The 20,771-nt window shown below is 40.2% G+C and overlaps 1 protein-coding gene across 14 annotated transcripts in view; it reads left to right on the forward strand.

The window, feature by feature from the left end:
* Positions 1-318: 318 nt before the first annotated feature.
* BAZ2B (bromodomain adjacent to zinc finger domain 2B) overlaps positions 319-20,771 on the forward strand; it is a 168,179-nt gene continuing 147,726 nt past the window's right edge. For 11 of the 14 annotated variants that reach the window (XM_072874339.1, XM_072874338.1, XM_072874350.1 and 8 more), the window contains exon 1: positions 320-432. The gene's annotated coding sequence lies outside the window, so the exon portion shown is untranslated. Of the gene's footprint in view, positions 433-494; positions 588-20,771 lie in introns of those variants that run through there. The other 3 variants (XM_072874343.1, XM_072874340.1, XM_072874341.1) reach the window with 3 other exon arrangements.

Below are 20,771 nucleotides of genomic sequence, written 5' to 3' on the forward strand. Positions count from 1 at the left end.
TTGCGCTGGGTAAGCCGGAACGTAGCTCGCTGCCCTGCTCCTTGTGGGAGCCGAGAGGTCATTTATTACCGGGGCTGGAACGAGATAAACAATTCTCTCTTTTCCCCGTCTTGTTAACAGCAACTCGCATTGTTGGAGAGAGAAGAGCTGGGCTGGTTGACGTCACTTTTGTTTGGTGAAGCTGAATAAAACCTCGAGGAGGGATCGGCTCAGTCTGCCGCGGCGGCGAGGGGCACGGAGCGGCCGGCGCTCGCCCGCCGCGCGCGCGCGCGCGCGCACCCGCACCCGCACGCGCCCCCCCCCCCCCTTCCCCCTCCCCCTCCCGGAGCTGCGTTAGACTGTGGAGAGCGCCGGGCAGGGAAGGCTTCCCGGCACACACACCCCAGCCTTCAGCCACCTGAGCCACGGGCAGCGCTCTCTCGAACTGCGGAGGTGAGTTAGGGCCGCTCCTCCGGCTCCGCGTAGAGAGCGGGGAGAGTTTGTCTTCGAGATGAAGACCTAAAACGTTACAGCGTTTTGCCGCGCTGAGCTCGTGCTTGGGCTTCCTAGTTCAGGCTGCGTCTGCCTCGCTGACCGTTTCCCTGCCGGTGCGTATCGCCTCTTTGTTGTGGTGGGCCGGCCGCCTCTCTGGGCGCCAGTGCAGGTCCCGCCATGGGGCCCTGCCCGGGCAGGGCTGCGGTCGGGAGGCGGAGGGGCCGCGGGGAGGTGAGTCCTGGGGAAGCGGCCGGGGCAGGGGTGTCTCGAGACGGGACGGCCTGGGTCCCAAGCGATTTTAAACTTTACTCATGGCTGCAAGCCCGTTCCTTGGCCGGGCGACGCCGGTCACGTCTCTGCCGGCGGTCTCCCGCAGCCTCTCGGGCGGCGCAGCGGCTGGCGGCGGCCGCCGGGGCGGCTCTTTTGTGTGCCGCGGCGCGGTGCGCTCCGCGCCGGCCCTCCCGCCCCTCTCGTCCGCCGCCTGCACTCCCGCTCTCCTCTGGCCGCCGCCGAGCTGCCCCGCTCTCCTCGTCCGGCGCTGGCCCGCCGGCTGGGGCTGTCAGGCCGGCCCAGGCGTGCCAGCCAGCAGTGCGCGGGCGCGGAGCGGCGTGAGGCGTTCGGCGGGGCCGCGCGGAACGGCCGCTGGGAAGGGGACGCGGGGAGCCGGCAGGATCGCGCTCTGCCTCTTCACGGGCGTCCCCCGGCTTCCGCGTACCTTTGCGCTCCCGAACGCGGGTGCGTAGGTGTACCTCACTCCGCGGGGTGCGCTAGCAGGGCGGCGGGGCGTGGGGCGGGCTGGGAGCGGGCGCCGTGCCGCGCACCCGGCTCACTGCGGGCCCCTCTGCCTTTATCTTTTGTGCGGGTTGCTTCCTTATAAAGAGAAACAAGCAGCTGCAGCCCTCGGCCGAGTTGTTGAAATTTATCCCTTTGTGTATATTACAATATCCTCCATTTTTCTGCCCTCTAAACAACGAGCCTTTCGCCATCTTGGGCAAATTTTTATTCCCAAGTCTGTCCGTCTCTTTTAGGAGGGAATAAGTGGAAATCCTGAAAGTCCTTTTGGATAAGACTCAAAGTTTAGGAAATGTTACAGGGACAGACGGTGACGTCATGTAAAGTTTAAGGGGAATTTTTCCAAGAGCGTGTGCTTTCCCCCGGAATTCCTGATCTGGAGTGTTGTAAACCGCACTTTAAAGAGAAGGGTTCCTAGTTGAGACTGCACGTTCAGGCAACATTAAGAATATGCTTCTTTATCTGGTGTCTTGTTTTGGAACAGGTAGAGAAATAATTGTCTTAGTCTCCCCCCCCCGCCTTTTTTGTTTGTTTGTTTGTTTGTCCTGGCCTTTAGTATTTAATACATAATGCTTGCTTAACTGTTTGGTTGTTTTAAAAAAACATTCCAAAGTTCTTATGTTAAATAACGAATCTCCTGGAGATTTGCATTTATTTGCAGAAAGTAGTAATCTGACATGAAGTTTACATTAAATACTCGGTACAGAATCTTCCCTGAGGAATAAAGAGTTTCCACTTGGGATGAGGAACGTGGAAATACACAGTTGCTCCCTCTTTAAATGACAGATTTTGGGGGCATATTTGGAAGCAACAAGCTTATTAAGCGATATAGTTAAAAGGTTCCGCTTGGAAAATACCTGTATAAATGTTACATGTAGTTTGGGTTATGTTCCAGATGCTATATAATGTGAGTGGCAAAACGTAGTTACTATGCTAAACTCGTTTAAAAAAAAAAAAAAAAATCTCTTTACCTCTGGCTATAAGCTCTGTGTCAGCTGTTGTGAAAAGGGAAACAATAAAAGGTACTGTTCTGTTAATTTACTTCTCAATTGCACTGTTTTTTTTAAATCTCGTAAAAGCTTTTCTGGTCACATGATATGACTTAGTGAAACACAGGGTACTTGATAAGGAATAACTATTGTAGGTAAAGTTCTGTTTGTCCGTTCTTTTTCCTATGCTCGTCTTACTTGCTGCATATTTACAGTCACACTAACGAGAACGTGAAACTGCCTGTATTTAATTTGCATTTTCTTTGTCTTCGGGGTTGGGAAAAACATTGACAACAGTTAACATTGAAAGTAATAGGAATAGCTGTAGGAATAGCATCAAGGCTTCTTTTTCTATCCAAGTCAGTATTGAATGATGTACCTAAAGTGTCTTTAAGGCTATATTGGAACAAATGTCAGGTACTTACCTCGGGGGGTGGGGGTGGGGGTGGGTGGGCGGGTGTTGTGGTTTGATTTTTTTTATTTTAAATGTATCAAAGTGTGGTTGAATTGAGTATTTGCCAGCTACGTGAATATTAGGTAGAGGAAAATGTTTAAGTAGTTGAAAGCATGTACAACAGATGGTTCTAAATTATACATGCAACAAAGGTCTAGAAGATTTGACAGATTATAAATGGTGAGCAACAGAGGATAAGTAGTTTCAGAAAATGATAGTATACTTGACGTCTCATACCTATAATAAACTACATACACGTTTTTGTCACAATGCTGTAAAATCAATAAACTACATAATATTAAGAAAATGGTAGCCAAGGTAATTTTTGTGAAGTGTGTATAGAGGAAGCATTAGGAGTTGTTAAAGGATCTCTGATGGTCAAGAAATTTTATATTCACTTCAGGTGGAGGATGTTTGTTTAATCATAGATGGTACCAATTCCTTGCAAGCAATGGAGTATTAACATCAGGTTGTGATGAAGTCCTTCATAAATAGAACTCTCTGGAGAGTAAAAAAATGTTTCTTCAGAGGATCAGGCAATGTTCCATTTTCTTTACTGACCCAAAGTCTGTTCTGAATGGCACAAAATAAGATTTTGTGACTAATGTATATTGAAAATAAACTAGAATTGTGGTAGTGGTATTTCTCATGCTAATTTTTTTTTTAACTGAATACCACTGTACTGGGTTCCTTACAAGTCAGTGTTCCCACAAAAAGTAATTGTTTTTAAGATTCGTTCTTGTAGATTATTGTAGGTTGTCAATAACATTGTAAGACTATTTGAATAGTGTTAGGGGAAAGATAACTACATGCTTTACACCTTTTGGTGAGAAATAGTTGATTTGCATGAATGTGTAATAAGAGGCTTTGCATTCTCAAAAGATAAATTAACAATATTTTTATATTATGGAGAGAATAAGCATTAGTTGACCACTGCAGTATATTTGTTTAATCTTTATACTGACCTTATGATAAGAAGAAAGTGCTACAAGACCGAATTTTTTGTCTTTTTGGGAGACACTGAAAATGCAAATAAGAAAGTAATGGAAGTCTTTCTTTTTAGGTCCTGTTGCCCTTTTTCTCGTTTTCTTTGTTTGCGTGTTTATTATAGAACTGCAGCGTAAAGGAGCAGATGTTTTGCAAAACATCCTGATGTGTTGCTTTTTCTTATGGGAGTGCATAACTGTTCCTTCTGATGCATCGACTTGACAGCTGGTTGATTTCATGGAACTGCTAAGAAGCCATTAGTGGTGTCATTGAATTGAAACAGAACAGTCACTCCCAGCTTGAACTGCAATTGTTAATGTCTTTGTTGCTACTTTTCTGTTCCTCCATGAGATGTGGAATATCACGGTTGCAAAGAAAAGGAAGTTTGTGCTCTCTGTCTCATCTCCCTGAATTAGGGAAAGGAGGCATTAGTACTTGACTGCTTTTAGTTTTATAATATTCTTATAATGGCATATTTGGGATTAAGAGATTTTAGCTGTTGGGAGGTAGATTTAGCACAACCAAAAATGCAATTTGCTACACACACACACCCTGACACAGTAGGGGCATCCCACAGTTCAAATTGCTTCACTGGGATTTCCCCCCTGCCCCCAGTCCCTAATACAGGTATCTTTAAATAACACTAAATAGGTGTGGTGTTTTCTGGTTGGTTTGTTTTTTTTTTTTTTTCTTAAATCAGCAAACTTTATTCTAATAGAAGATTACAGAAGAGTGGTACTTAGTGTTTTCATCACTTAGATAATCTGGCCCAACAAAGATTCCCAAAGTCTACCAGTTTTCTCCCAGGTGTGGTTCAACTTTTGAGTTAATTTTTACTACAGTACATTCAGTAAATTATGTCATACCACATTATAAACTGGTTTGTGATTGCAAGTTGCCATCAGAAGAAACACTGACACAGGTGTCAAGGACAGCAGTGGTTTTTGCCGTTGTTGGATAGGTTACAACATCCTGAATATTGACAAAATGTAGTAAGTATGTGTTGGTCAACATATTTTAAAGAAATTGGAAGTTTGTGGTGAAGATAACGTAATGCAGAATTCAAAATTTGGGTACAGATGATCTTCCCCACCGCATCAAAAAAGGAAACGAAACGTCCTCTTTGTGACTGACAGTTATGCTTTTAAAAAATATTTGGTTATACTGCTACATTTTTACTTTTAAACTATTTTTATTGTATTCTTTCTGTGTAATGGTAGAATGAAAGTGCATCTTTGTTTTAAGCGAGTGGTAGGGGTTTGGAGTTCTTCCCTGCTTACTCTTTACTGATGAGGAACAGAAACAAGGATACGGTATTAGTGAGACGCGAGAAAATAGATCCTCCCCCACCCCACTCCCCCAGTTTTTGCCTGCTTATTTAAAAAAAAAAAAAAGAGGGAAGAAAAAAGCAACAAACAAATCAACAAGGAGTCACCAGAAGATTTGCATAAGGATAATAGTAGGTTCACATTAATATTTTTATTTATGTTTCTTAGTACTTTTATGAAGGCGAGAATGTATAAGTTACACTGTTACACAGGTACGGACTCTGATGCAGGGAAGGATTTAGTCTTTTACCAGTGTCATGCGAAGTTGATGGTAGAGGTAGCGAGAAAAGCTGTCTTCACTGACTTTAATCTGTAGTGTGCTGGGTAGAGGTTTCCTTCAAAACTGAAATGCGTGGTTTGTTATTATGCAGAGAGTAATGCTACTCGAGTAGGTAAGCTGAGTGCACATAGCTTTTAAAAGAAATTGGGACCATGTTTTCATCCAGTCTCTGCAGAAGGGCCAAGCAAGATGCAGTATTTTTGTTACTTTGTTTCTTAATCATACAATTTAAAAAAACAAACCGCATAGAACATTTAATCCAATTAGCACACAGTTTCACATATTAGCTGTGTTAAGTTCTTGCTTACTCTTTTATCTCTTTACTGCCCTAGATTTACAGTTATATAATGCCATGGTCTTGAGCCATTCCTTAAAAAGAAAAAAACAATATACTTTTAAAAGTCTGATAGAGAAGTTCCTTTGAGATTTAAATGGAAATAAAACAAAAAATCTTAACTAATTTTACAGTATCACTTCGATTTTTGTTTCTTTTTTTGAGGGAGGGAGGAGAAATTGTGATTTATTTTGTTGCAGTTTTAGCATTTAATGAGACCACCGGGCGAAAGAAACGCTCTCAGAGAGTGGGGAAGTCTTACGCTTGTTTCAGTTTTTTGATGTAGCATCAAGGAAAGGAGGATACAGGGTTTTTACCTGCTTAGTTTAACAGAATTAATTTATGCATTTGACAAAATTCCTAATACCAGTTTCTTCTCTTTTTATGTGAATGTTTTTCAGGTCGGTGGGAAAAGACAAATATCAAAGAATGTATACATTTTTAAACCTTAGCTAGTGACAGATGATCTCTCAGACATAGTTTCTGAAAGTACGGACTTAAAAAAAGATGTGCTGGGCTTGTCAGTGTCGGTTTCATTCTTTCAGAAGGATGATGCCTGTTGCCATTAGTGTGAAATCTCTCCCATTGCCTTCCTACTCACACCCATCAGGGCCTCCTGAATGTCTTGTTTTCTGTGTGTAAAGGACATAAGACTCTCTTTTCACTTGATGTAGGTCAGGCTTTGTAAAGAGCTGAATGGGTTAAGCCTTGGTAGTTTGCAAAAAGAGATTGCAGAGATTTTTTTCTAGCCCCTGAGGGAGGAATCACAGAAAACCTTAAAATTCAAACTGCTAAAAATGTAAAGGCATCATCTGAAAAATTGGCCTACCTGATGGACTGTTTACATTAGTAATGGTCCCATTGAAATCAATGGGACTGCTGAATATAAAGACTTGTCTCAGGTAATGTTTGCAGAATAAAACCTTGGGAAAGAAGGTAGGTTTAGAAATAATGGAGTGACCATCAGATAATGTTCTCTTCTTTTTGGAGCCTTGCACAGAACTTACTTCTGCTCTGGAATTGTTGGAAGGGATAATGAAGAATTTTAATTTTTGAATAATAGAGATCCCTGCTGCTGTTTTCTTGCAAATTACAGGAAGTGTAAGCTAGATTTTCTTTAGAATATTTATTAAATATGGTGATTTTAAGGCCCAAAATACTCGGCCTAGCTGTTCTGGAGCTTGAATCTCAGTTGTGAGACCGTTGGACGAGAAGCTAAGACTTTGAAATCTTCTAGCGTGTATTTTTTCCTTCACTTTGAATACGTAGCTAACTTTTTTGGATTGTGACCCTATTAATCAGTTTGTATTAATGAATTCATGTTTTTCTAATGCTGAAAGAGTCTTTAATAAGAAATGCATTGCATTTTATCAGTTATATTTAGAACAGGTGTGTGGTATCCAAATACAATCAGCAAAATAACCCCAAACCCTCTCCTCAGCCCTCAGTCTGTTCTTGTATAAAAGAAAACCAGTTCGACAAAAATTATTGCAGTGGTCCATCAGATGCGTAGGGACATAATTGTGTGGATTTTGCCCCGTTTCCTGTTCTTACACTTTTCCACAAGCATGCACTCATTAATCAAAGACACTGTACTCCTGCTGAGGGCAGAGAGGTTCATCAAATTGGCAGCTGGTTTGGTGTAAAAAACAGTGTACTGAAGCTCTTAACGTGCTAGGACATAAATAAATCTAAGGTCTTTGTATGCAAACCCTGGAGGTTAATACTGTATAATTCAATGTCCTGTCTTTGTTTTTATGATTGATGTTTTTTAGTGTTTGAAGCTTGATGCAAGCCTTCAAGCAGGTCAGGGCTGACCATCTGATTGGCTGAAGCAAAAACGCATTAGCTTGGCAGAGGGGCTTTTGTGTATGCTGTGGAGATTTTTTTAAAATTTTTTTGTTTTTAATTTATTTTTTGGTTGGGAGATCATTGTTATATTGCCTGAGCTGTTCTAGGAAAGTTCTAGAGATTGACAACCCCTACTGTGATAATGGACTTTGCGCGTGAAACGCCGATAGGTTGGTCCTATTTGTTCTGAAGCTTACTGCTATTTGTATCCTTAACAGAACTAACATGTAGAACAAGCGAAAACTACTGGGATTTCCCTGTAGAAATAGTGCTGGGATTTGGCTTTAACATGAATTGGTTGCATATTCATAATTTAAGAACAGCTGGTTGCAGCAAGCACATAGTCATTTGCAAGCTATTATAAACCATTCTACTCACACATGGAGGCTGTGCTTGAGCTTCTTTTATTGATCTACCTGCATTTGAAATCTGGTCACTGCAGCCACAGCGGCCTTTCATTTTAGCTGTGCTTGCATCATAGAACAGCCTCAGTATTAAATATTTAACTTTAACTAAATGCTGAATAAAGGGATAAGCTATGAGCTTCGAAGAAACAAAGCATAAGGGTGAGCAGTGACATACATCTTAAATATAAAATCTTGTTATGTAAAGCAGCCTAAAAAAGTAACGTCAGCCAACCTTTGTAGTCCTTTGGTAGCTTCTGTTGTTCTGAAAAATAAATCTTTCTTAGTTTTGCTCAAGGTTACCTTTCTAAAACTGTAGTTAATGAAATTTGTGGTTTTCGTGCATTGTATGCCCAGTGCTTTTGGAGGAAAACCCAGAAGTATAAAATGTGATTATATTACACAAAATTATGGTATAGTAAAATAGTAGTAAGCACGGTCTTGCCGAGTATCACATGGAAAAAATAATGAATGTATTAGAAATGACTGTACTCTTACATGGGTGAGCTTATCTGTCGTTATAATGTGAAAAATAATACTTTATATATATATCACTAACCAGTATTTCTAAGCTCTGTTAGTAAAGTTGATTTCTTTCTGCCCGCCCCAGTTTTGCTTTTCCAGGTTAGAAATAAAGTGAGGCATTTCCACTGGTTTATACACTTAGTCGGATAACTTTTCTGTACCTTTGCTTGCCCTAGTGACTGGAACTTCTAAAAGGACAATTATACTTTTGACTGTAATAATCAGTTTTCTGAACATCCTTAGTTCCTGTGGGAATAAAGGGGAGCCCAGAATGCCCACTCTCACACATCTTTTGATCCAATGTGTTGTAAGCTACTACTTCATAACCTGGCATGTAGATAGAAAGTATTGCTGAGGAAAGATGTAAATAAATTCTTACTTCATATGTATGGATCCAGGAGGATGGGAAGCCATAAAGGAAGGATCCTTACAGCGTTAGTCAGTTAGTGAGTTAAAAATATCAGGCATACATGCCTGAAAGAGTCTAGTTTTTCAAGCTGTATCAGTTGATTTAATAAAAGATATTATCATTCCCTACAGCTGTGGTCTTTTCTAAGTAGTTACAGCAATTTTAAAAAGGCTAAACCGTAAGAAATGCAAACCAGTATTTTTCCATTACAGCTCTGATCATTTTTCATCCTTGGAGTTACCCTTAAGCACCTCACTGCTTCTTTTCAATGTTGATGAAAGAGCTAGATCAGAGATAATAGTTGAGACTACAACTGTGTGGTTTAGGAGAAAAGTGAGGCAGCAGAGAAGAGTGCTCAACAGTTAGATCACTTGGGGACCCAACCTCTACAACAGCTGTAGTGCCAGAAACAAATTCTTCATAGCACAGTTGTAAGAGCTTTTGAAGCAAGGAGAATTCCTCTGTTTTTTTTTACTTACCAAGTCTAATATTAGAAACAATAGAGTGTCCTATTTTGGCTCTTTCAGGTAAATTACCTTAAGTGAGACTCTAAAGAAGTAAATGAATGTTCCCCCCCCCCCCCCCCCCAACACTGAGTAGACACCGAGTCTACTTAGTAATCATTGACAGACAACAGCAGACTGTGATTGAATTGTTTGCACCGTATTGTCAGTATAGACTGTTAAAAAGCTACTGTCCCAAAGAAAGTCTGAGAAATGGGAAGAAAGTTGAGATCCAAAGTCTTGATTAAAAACTATGAAAGGGTTTAGATTATTGCGGGGGGAATCACAGTAATACATTCCAACAATTCTTTATCTTTCTGGCAATTTAGTAGAGAAAGCACTCAGATTTAGTTATACCTTGAATGTATCGGAGAAAGATTTGGAGGATTAGGGTTTAACCAAAGTGAGTGGATGTTTGAACACAAAATGGGTATGTCCCAAACTGCTAAGTCTTTGGATGGCATACTAGAGGGCTTCCATTTGGCAAGTCTGTTTTTTGGTTGGTTTGTGTGTGTTTGTTTTTTTTTAACTTGCCAACAGCTACCAAATAAAAATAGTATTAAAGGGTTTGTATAGTTTATTTGCTACTTAATGTATGTAAGAGTGTTTGGAGAAGTAAATTTTAGAAAAGAAAAAAAGGCTTAAGGAAAGAATATATTCCTAAAATGTCAACAAACTGTTCCTGAAGGTCCTTTATTGTTTGGCACTTAACTGTGATATTAGCACTATGTTTTTCTGCAGTTGTCATCTTTTTTTCTTTTCTAGAAGTGCTTTTCAAGCCTTATTATCCCCCCCCAAGGCTTAAATGTATAGCAAGTCATCTTCACTGAACCAAACATATTTTTGAACAAGAGTGGGAAGTGTTGATTTCATAGCTGAGCCTTGTCCAGGGGGTTAGTTTTGAAGTAGTTTTTTACAACTGCATGAAGAAGTGTGGTCGTCATGCAAAGGAATAGTCAAAGGGCATGCAGGGAAGGAAGGAACTCACTCTTGCTTATTTTAGGGTAAAACTAATGTTAAGTGCACTAGTAAGTGCCGTCAGTTATAAAATGCCCTTTTTCTCCTGGCATTAGAAACTAAAAGGAACAGATTATGCTAGATAATTTCCCTTTTATTTGTATGTGATAAAAATACAGAGCAGCTTGGAATACTTTCATGTTTTTTAGAGAGAGATTTTCTATGTGTCAAGCTGTTTCTGATTATCATTGAGGTAAATTTATAATCTTTTGACTCTTGCAGATGCCAGTAAATTTTCAGTGTTAACAATTATGATGTTACGGATATACAGCATATTGCAAAGTTTATTGTGTTGATACAAGTGGTTTATACAGAGTAGCATTTAAATGTAGCCTACAGTCTTTTTGCAGTCATGGAAATGAATTCTGTATTTTGAGAGATCCGTTAATAGTGTAAAGACTTTATAGTAAAACCCCCTATATGTAGGGGGGGCAATCACTTTTATTATTTCTTTGCCTCTAAATGCTTAATTTATATAATGATTGTAGTTTTGATATGTTGTAAAGTGCTTAAAATAAATACACGAGCAATCATGTTATGGAATGATCTGTGCTATATGTTGTAGGAGACATTTGAAATGCAGGTAAGTGGGGTCTCGAACACACTTGTTAAAGCTGAGTTACTTTTTTTTGCTTCATATGTTGACCTCAACAGAGCTGGCCTACATTCTATTAATTTTATAAAACTTGGACTGAGGGAAGGGTTCATGCTTCAGTGTTTGTTGTTGCTGTTGCTTCCAGCAGGAGAGGCAATAACGTAGGCAATTTGAGTGCTAGGATAGTTAGGTGATATGTATAAATCTTCATGTTCATTATATTATATTCTGTTTATACGCAGAATCTTATTCTTTAGTTTATCAGCTGCTTACAAGTGTCTGTTTCCATATATGGTTTGAGTGATTCATAACTCAATAAATAATTTGTAGTGTTCTGCAAAAGTTTGCTTAAATTTTGAAGAGCTGTTTGAGTGTCAAATTTCAAGTCTGATTATTTATAATAGTAACTTCAGATTTTTTAGAACAAAATCATATGCTAACTTCTGGGGGAAACCCATGACAGAGAAGGTGATCCAGAAATAGTAAATCAGTATTCTTGGACGAAAATAGCACTGCAACTTGTAATATTTTGTTTAGCGAGAACTGCTGACTGTGGAAGGCAGTGGCAAACACTTAAACACACAGGTTTTTCAGAGATGTTTCAGAAGAATGTTTGAGGTATATATACAGTATTTGATGTTTAGAAGCAACAGCTGCATTTTATTATGTTAGGATATAGTCAACCTGGAGATGCACGGTCACCCCTATTTAAGTATAGCATTAGACAGATTGGTAGATAGTTCTTACCGGCCTAACAGAGATAAAGGAACGGTTTAGAGAAGTTACTTGTGCTATTTAGTTATGTTACTTATGATCTCAGAATGTCAAGGGTAGAAATGAAGATTCACATATCGTTTTGGACGTACACTGATGTAGTATTGTGCCGAAAGGTTTATCTGGCTTGGTAAGAAGGGATAGTTGCTGGTATGACTAATTGTCACATTTTTTCTTTTGTATTTATTAATTCTAAAGTTTGCGATGGTTTACTTTGAGAAAAAAGTAGGATGACAAGTAAATGACTGGTACTTGTGAGTTGTTTGCCTGTCTTACTAGCCATGGAAAGACATTCACAGAATCAGTTAATGCCCATTTTTCAGGTCAAAACTATTCAAACCTAAACTGTTCCTCTGAAAAAAGAAAAAAGGGCATAATGGGCTTTTTGTTTTGTGTTTCTTCAATTTCTTGAAAAGGCAGTTACTTGTTTTGCAGTTAGTGTGATGATTGGGTCTGTCTAGCCCTGAGCCCGTTGGCTGTAAGCTATCCCATTGCAGTATGATAATAAAAGTTAAGGGATTACTTGTTTATTGAACATCCATATTAGTGTTTATGGACAGAAAAATGCAAAACTGAGTTTAAAATGTTGCATTACGTAGGCAAAGGGGCATCAGATTACTTCATGTATATACCCAATTTTGTAAGAAAATGTCACTTTCAGAATGAATTCACCAAATGCTTTATAGATTTTTGGTTTACTGAAATTCTGACTTTTTAAGTTTCATTCGGAAAAAGCAGCAGCCACATGCATAGTAAAAGTAAGTTAAGACCTCACACTAGTTAAGACCTTTTGAACAGTGTTTACAAACAACGTACTTCCAATTCAAGAGACCCATATTGATTTCTGTTACTGCGTAGCTTGTCTTTACAATGAGAGATGTCAGGTTTTTTTAATGGCTTGGTTACAATGCAGAATATATATATATTTTTTTAATAGGATATGATTTGAAAGGACCTTAACGTATAAACTCAGCCTGTACCCTATAATGAAAAAAGTTTTACCATGGTGAAAAAACACCACGCTCGGGGAAACTTAAGTGGCTGCATGAAATTAATCACTGATTAATTTGAAGTAATGCATGTGAAACAGAGGGAAGCAAGGAGAATAACATGAAATAATGTCATGGTTTAGCTCCAGCCAGCAACTAAGCACTACACAGCCGCTTGCTCACTCCCCCCGCAGTGGGATGGGGGAGAGAATTGGAAGAGTAAAAGTGAGAAAACTTGTGGGTTGAGATAAAGACAGTTTAATAGGGAAAGCAAAAGCCGTGCACGCAAGCAAAGCAAAGCAAGGTATTCATTCACTCCTTCCCATGGGCAGGCAGGTGTTCAGCCATCTTCAGGAAAGCAGGGCTCCATCACGCGTAACGGTGACTTGGGAAGACAAACGCCATCGCTCCGAATGTCCCCCCCCCTTCCTTCTTCTTCCCCAGCTTTATATACTGAGCATGACATCATATGGTATGGATAGCCCTTTGGTCGGTTTGGATCAACTATCCTGGCTGTGCCCCCTCCCAACTTCTTGTGCACCTGGCAGAGCATGGGAAGCTGAAAAGTCCTTGACTAGTGCAGCAACAACTAAAACATCTCTATTATCAACACTGTTTTCAGCACAAATCCAAAACATAGCCTCATACCAGCCACTATAAAGAAAATTAACTCTATCTCAGCTGAAACCAGGACATCTAAACATACACAGTGATGGGTTCTAAATTAATTACCTGCCATCAGGTAGAGATATTGGAGTGAGAATGCATAGTTCTGTTAAAAACATCTGCAGCAGTCACAATGCAAGTTTGACACATTACTGAGAGGAGAAAAAAAAGAGGACAAAACAGAAAACATCTAGGGTACTGTATTAATTCAGGTCATCCTGCCAAGTAGAATAAAAGGCAAATAAAACTGAAAGGAATCATCAGTTTTGGAACACTTTCCATATGAGAGAGAGAGAGAGAGTATATAGAAGTCTTCAGCTTGGGCTATGACCAAGTGCTATAAAGTCATGCTTGGAATAGTAAAGTAAATAGAAAACAATTTTTTGGCATTTCAGATATGACTGAAATATAATATTGTAACTAAAACAACCCAGTGAAACAAAACCCAGTGGTTTGTTAACATAAAACAGGAAGTAGTGCTTTTAACTTGATGCTGGGTTAAATTGTGGAATCATCCTTGGGTGCTGTGGAGAGCAAAATTATAACGCACTTAGAATGATTAGGTATATTAATGGAAGATGTGTTTATCAGTGGCTGCTGAACATGGTGACTGACATGCAGTGTTAGGTTTGTTAAATCTTTGTACTTCTGATTTCTGAGAGAAGGATATATACCTTTTTTTCTCAAAAAGTTTATTACTTGTGTAGCTGGACCTTTATTCTGCATTAGTTGCTGTTAACTTTGTTTTTGTTAATATTTGATGTTTTGTGTGTTTGATAATCTGTGTATGTGGAATAATAAGGATGCCAAATATATGAAAATTCTTCTAAGATTTAGGTGAATATAGAGTTTTCTTTATGTTTTTATGTGAGGGATTGAAAAGTAATCATCTCTTGTTTGTGGTTGTTCACCACAGTTTTCTTCAGTCATCACTGATTACCCTGTCCTTCATTCTTGGTTCCTTACTGTGCTCTTTTTGCATTGAGTTTGTTAATGTGCATTCTTTCATTAAAATAATGTAATAGAGAATAATTTTATGTACTGTAACTTGAACCTTACAGATTTTTCCCATATCCCTTTCCTTCCCTGTCCCTGTGTGTGTATATTTAGTCGCCAGGTATAGCACCTGTGATATTTGTAAACTCAGTCTTTACCCCACCCCTGCCATTTAAGTATTTCTTTACCTTCTCTCCAGCTCTAGGACACTAATTCTGGGGAAGAGGATATTTTCGTTCTCCTTCTTGAATAAATTCTCCTAACACCATAGCTAATAAGATGACCCTCATACACTTCTAAAATAGTATGGATCTCAAATATTGTCAAAATTGGAAGGGGAGGGTTGAAGATAGTACATTCCATACCTAGTCCTTAGTCCTAATGTATATATTTTCCATGTATAAGAAACGGTCTTGAACTAACTGCATGTTGCAGTGTCGCTTATATTAAGTATGTATTGGTGTATGTAATCCTCTCTCAAGCTAGCTGGAAAAACAGGGGAGAAAAATAAGGTCCTCGTAGGTTGTAGGCCATAACCTATTGTTAGATTCATCAGAGTGAAAAACAAACCGGAAGTTCCAGGACCAAAGGAGAAAAGCATTCAGAAGGAAAAACTGCCCAGGAAATGGCAGAGTTAGAGCAATGCACAGACCAAAGGAATCCCTTATATTTTGCCATATTTTACTGGCAGAGGCATGATTAAAGTTTTGTCCAATCAGCAGCCTCATTTTGTTTTCTCTTGAGACAGTGGCTGAGTATAACTATGACTGGGTAGTACTTACTGAGAATACTTTGGATTTAATCTCAGCTGCATGTGGCAATTCGGGGCTGAGCTGCTCAGAAAGGAAAAAAAAACAAAACAAAAAACACAACAAAAAAAACCCCCAGAGAGAAAACAGAAGCTATGTCTATTCTAAAATAAGCCTGGGACAATCTCATTTATTACGGTGCCAGATATGCATGAGCAAATAAATGACAACTAGGTGTATGGCAGTATATATGTGTGTTCTTATATAGGAAAGGGGAAGAAGGAAGAAGGATTTTGCTGGATGATGAAGAGTTTTCATGCTGTGCAGATTCTTTTATAAACAAAGAGTTTGACGCTTCAGATCATACTTCTGTGGTTATTTTCGCAGACTGGTTTTTGACTTCTAGCACAGGGCCTCTACTGTTGGCATTTATGTTTATTAGCATTTTGGAGTACAGGGGTTTGGTGGGGTTGTTTTTGGTGGGGTTTTTTTTTTGTGTGTGCAATAGCACTTCTACCCTCAGCTGTTGTTTATCCTTTTTATTTTATTTGTTTTGCCTGATGCCTCATCAGTTGCCATGGGAACAAAAGCAGAGCTGGGGAACCAGCGGCCAGCAACTGAACTGTCCGACTTAGTTTCTCCTTCTCTTTCCATGGGAACAGATGTTTTAGAGGTGATGATAAAATAAATACTTAAATTACTCTGGCAACTTTTGCTTTACCTTTTTGTGACTCATCAGACTTGGGGAAAAAGCACTTGAGAATGGGGGCTTTGTTATGGACTTGAGGAACAGGCCATGAGTAGTCAGATGAATGTGACGATAGAAGATTAGAGACAATGGAGTTGAAGAGCTGCTTCATTTTTGGATTTGACAAGTGATTTCAGGATTTGATACGTAAATATGTTGTGTCTTAAATTGTGTGTGTTTACATTAAATCTTAAAAATGAACAATTTGGACTATAGTGCATCTTTCCAAGAATGCCTTTTAGTCACTGATTTAGTAAATGTTTGGTAGATGCAAGTAAAATTCCATTCGGATCAAACTGTGCAGGTGTCTTACGAGCAAAATAATATGTTTTTTAGTCAAATAAAGCATGCTAACAACCAGTGACATGCCATTAAAACAATTCCTTTGTTTTTGAAACTTTTTGTGGGCCATGAACTGGATTCTTGCAGGCCTCAACTGCTAATCCTAGACTAATTTTACTAATTCCTAGAGCAGTAGAGCAGTAACTACATTGTTCTATTGTAAATTTACTTTTTTTTTTAGTTTAAGACAACTTTTGAAACTATAAACTGTTTGCTTTGCATTTGAATAGTTATATTTGAATATTTCTCTTTGACGACTGGAACTGATCCGTAGTTAGTTTTAGCAAATTTATTTAAGCTTTGGATAGTGTGTAGGTGTTTGTGTCTGTGTATTAGCATATATAAACATTTAAATATTTGGACCACAGAATTACAAAATGCAGCATTTTCAGTGTGCATAATGCATATTATAGCAAAGATCTAACAATTTACATATAGAGGTAGAAATTAAAGCACATAGTAGAAAAAATAACAAGAAAATCCAGTTCTTCTGTAAATTTGGAATTCTGAATTTGCCTTACAAGTGTTAAAGTCCCAAGCCATCTGAAACAATGTCAGAGGTGCTGGCATGAAATTTTTACAAGGAAGATAATTTTGAGCAAGACTGTGCAGCATGTTGTTAGAATTTTGTTTAAAAAATGAGTTTTTATTTTTTTATGTACAAGAAGATATTTGATATTATGTACAAGAAGATTTTATGTACAAGAAGATGTACAAAAAAAATTTATTTTTTTATGTATTTTTAAATAAAGCTTTGTCTTAGATGTATTTTAAACATGTTTTTATGAGCTTTCTGAACAGGTCTTCAACGTTGAACAGAATTTTAGGAATGGGAATAATGTGAAACTACTAGTAAAAACCTATAAGGTGTGTAAATAGGTTAGTTACTTGGCCAATACAAGTTCTTTCTTTTCAGTGGGAAAAAATTGTGATAGCAGTGTAGTAAACAACAAAACTGTTAAATGAAAAATAGCAATTTCTTGTGAGTTATGATCTAAAAAAACTCAAAAGACAAACCACAGTAGGTGTCAACTCAGAGTATGTTGTTGGCATTATGTTAAATGGAAATGAAAAATGTCCTGTCCTAACGACGTCACACAACATTGCAAATAAGTTGCAGTTAAATTTGAGCTAATGTGTTTGGCTGGAGTAATAAATAAATATGTTGTAACTACTCGTGTCCTGTGGGGCTCACAGTAGCTGAGGCATAGAGTTCGCGTCTGATTTAGAGAAGGCCTGTTTTAACTTGTACATAAAAAAAGGCTAAAAGAGGCCACCTGCTACATACAGTTCTCAGCCTGTTTTCCTTCTGGATCACCTGTGAAAGGAAAAGATTAAAAACACACCAGAAACTAGTGTAAACATGTTACTCTGTTTGTTTTGTCTTGTCTCTTTTTTTTTGAGTGCAGCAAGTAACCCATCAGTGCTGTCAATGTGAATGACCTAGTACTAATAAGCAGAGCATTTTTGGGGGTAATTGCTCTCTGAAAAGCAGCTTTTAAAATAAGAATATCTCAGAATGACACTTCCTATGACATTGCTCCTAATAGCAAATGACATTATTTTTAAACAGAGAAGCCTGAGCGTATTAATTGTCACAAACAGGCTTAACTATTAGGTTGGCCATTCTGTACATGGATATACTGTGTTTAACTTTCATTACAAGAATAAGAGAAATAGCAGTACTAGGTATTTCAAAGACTGATGGGTAATTAATTGTAAAGTGTTGAAATACACTTTGCTCTAGTGCAACAAAGCTTTTAGTTTGGTTTGGGTTTTTTTGTTAATGCTTTCTTAAGAGAGGTTTGTGTCTTCAATATCAAATGATATTTTTAAAGGAACTTTTTGGATCTTATTTACTTACAAAATAAGTGTCTTATTTTGGTTAGGCTAAATTAAACAAGTTAAGTCTGCTCATGAGCTTAAGTTTGTCTCTAATTCATATATATTGTGAAAATTAAGGCCTCCAGTTTGTTGGATATGCTTATTTTCTGAATGGAATGTGTACAATTGAAGGAAAACTGATCTAATGCAAAGAACTGTTAAGTGAAAGTGACCTGATCCAGTGTGCTTATTAAGACTAATGTACTGGGTTAACATCTGTTGTAAACCTTGATTCAACAGGGAGTCATGCGTTTATTCCCCAATTGTGTTTCAGTAAAGGAGATAAACTAGGGAAGGTGCCCGCTGGACCTGTTGTTTGTGAACAGAGGACTTGTGGGTGATGTGACGGTTGGAGGCCATCTTGGGCACTGCGATCACAAAATGATAGAGTTTTTTGATTCTTGAAGAAGTAAGGAGGGGAGTCAGCGGAGCTGCTCCCTTGGACTTCCGGAGGGCAGACTTTGGCCTGTTTAGGGGCCTGGTTGACAGAGTCCCTTGGGAGGCAGTCCTGAAGGGCAAAGGAGTCCAGGAAGGCTGGACATTCTTCAAGAAGGAAATCTTACAGGCGCAGGAGCGGGCCGTCCCCATGTGCTGAAAGATGAGCCGACGGGGAAGATGGCCAGTCTGGCTGAACAGAGAGCTTTGGCTGGAACTCAAGGGGAAAAAAAGGAGAGTGTTTGACCTTTGGAAGAAGGGGCAGGCAACTCAGGAGGACTACAGGGATGTTGTAGGTTATGCAGGGAGAAAATGAGAAGGGCCAAAGCCCAGCTGCAACTTAATTTGGCTACTGCCATAAAAGACAATAGAAAATGTTTCTATAAATACATTAGTAACAAAAGGAAGGCTAAGGAGAATCTCCATCCTTTATTGCATGTGGGGGGAAACATAGTGACAAAGGCTGAGGAAAAGGCTGAGGTACTTAATGCCTTCTTTGCCTCAGTCTTTAATAGCCAGACCAGTTGTTCTCTGGGTACCCAGCCCCCTGAGCTGGAAGGCAGGGACGGGGAGCAGAATGAAGCCCCCATAATCCAAGGGGAGATGGTTAGTGACCTGCTACACCACTTAGACACACCCAAGTCTATGGGGCCAGATGGGATCCACCCAAGGGATCACTGAGGGAGCTGGCGGAAGTGCTCACCAAGCCGCTTTCCATCATTTATCAGCAGTCCTGGGACCTCCCCGGTTAGCCAGTTGACTGGGGGTTAGCAAATGTGACACCCATCTACAGGAAGGGCCAGAAGGAGGATCTGGGGAACTACAGGCCTGTCAGCCTGACCTCGGTGCCGGGGAAGGTTATGGAGCAGATCATCCTGAGTGCCATCACACGGCACGTACAGGACAACCAGGTGATCGGGCCCAGTCAGCATGGGTTTATGAAAGGCAGGTCCTGCTTGACTAACCTGATCTCCTTCTATGACAAGGTGACCCGCTTAGTGGATGAGGGAAGGGCTGTGGATGTTGTCGACCTAGACTTTAGTAAAGCCTTGGACATGGTTTCCCACAGCATTCTCCTGGAGAAACTGGCTGCTCGTGGCTTGGACAGGCGTACACTTCACTGGGTAAAAAACTGGTTGGATGGCCGGGCCCAAAGAGTTGTGGTGAATGGAGTTAAATCCAGTTGGTGGCCGGTCACCAGTGGTGTTTATTGATACTGAGCCCCAGGGCTCAGTATTGGGGCCAGTTCTGTTTAACGTCTTTATCAATGATCTGGACGAGGGGATCGAGTGCACCCTCAGTCAGTTTGCAGACGACACAGGGATGGGTGGGAGTGTTGGTCTGCTTGAGGGTAGGGAGGGCTCTGCAGAGGGACCTGGGCAGGCTGGATCGATGGGCTGGGGCCAGTTGAATGAGGTTCAACAAGGCTCAGTGCCGGGTCCTGCACTTGGGTCGCAACAACCCCATGCGATGCTACAGGCTTGGGGAAGAGCGTCTGGAAAGCTGCTTGGTGGAAAAGGACCTGGGAGTGTTGGTCGACAGCCGGCTGAACATGAGCCGGCAGTGTGTCCAGGTGGCCAAGAAGGCCAATAGCTTCCTGGCTTGTGTCAGAAATAGCGTGGCCAGCAGGAGTAGGGCAGTGATCGTGCCCCCGTACTCGGCACTGGTGAGGCCGCACCTCGAATGCTGTGTTCAGTTTTGGGCCCCTCACTCCAAGAGAGACATTGAGGGGCTGGAGCGTGTCCAGAGAAGGGCAACGAAGCTGGGGAAGGGTCTAGAGCACAAGTCTTATGAGGAGCGGCTGAGGGACCTGGGGTTGTTTAGCCTGGGGGAAAAAAAAAGGAGGCTGAGGGGAGACCTCATCGCTCTCTACAACTGCCTGAAAGGAGGGTGTAGAGAGGTGGGGGTCGGTCTCTTCTCCCAAGTAACAAGCCATAGGACAAGAGGAAATGGTTTCAGGTTGCACCAGGGGACGTTTAGATTGGATGTTAGGAACAATTTCTTCATGGAAAGGGTTGTCAAGCATTGGAACAGGCTGCCCAGGGAAGTGGTTGTGTCCCCATCCCTGGAGGTATTTAAAAGACGTTTGGATGTGGTGCTTAGGGATGTGGTTTAGTGGTGGACTTGGCAGTGCTAGGCTAATGGTTGAACTCTATTATCTTAAGGGTCTTTTCCAAGCTAAATGATTCTGTGATTCTATGAAGATGCTTGTTTAGTTGTCATTTGTATTCCTTGCATCGGGGCCT

This window comes from Ciconia boyciana, chromosome 10, assembly GCF_034638445.1.
Source record: "Ciconia boyciana chromosome 10, ASM3463844v1, whole genome shotgun sequence".
Taxonomy (NCBI): Eukaryota; Metazoa; Chordata; class Aves; order Ciconiiformes; family Ciconiidae; genus Ciconia; species Ciconia boyciana.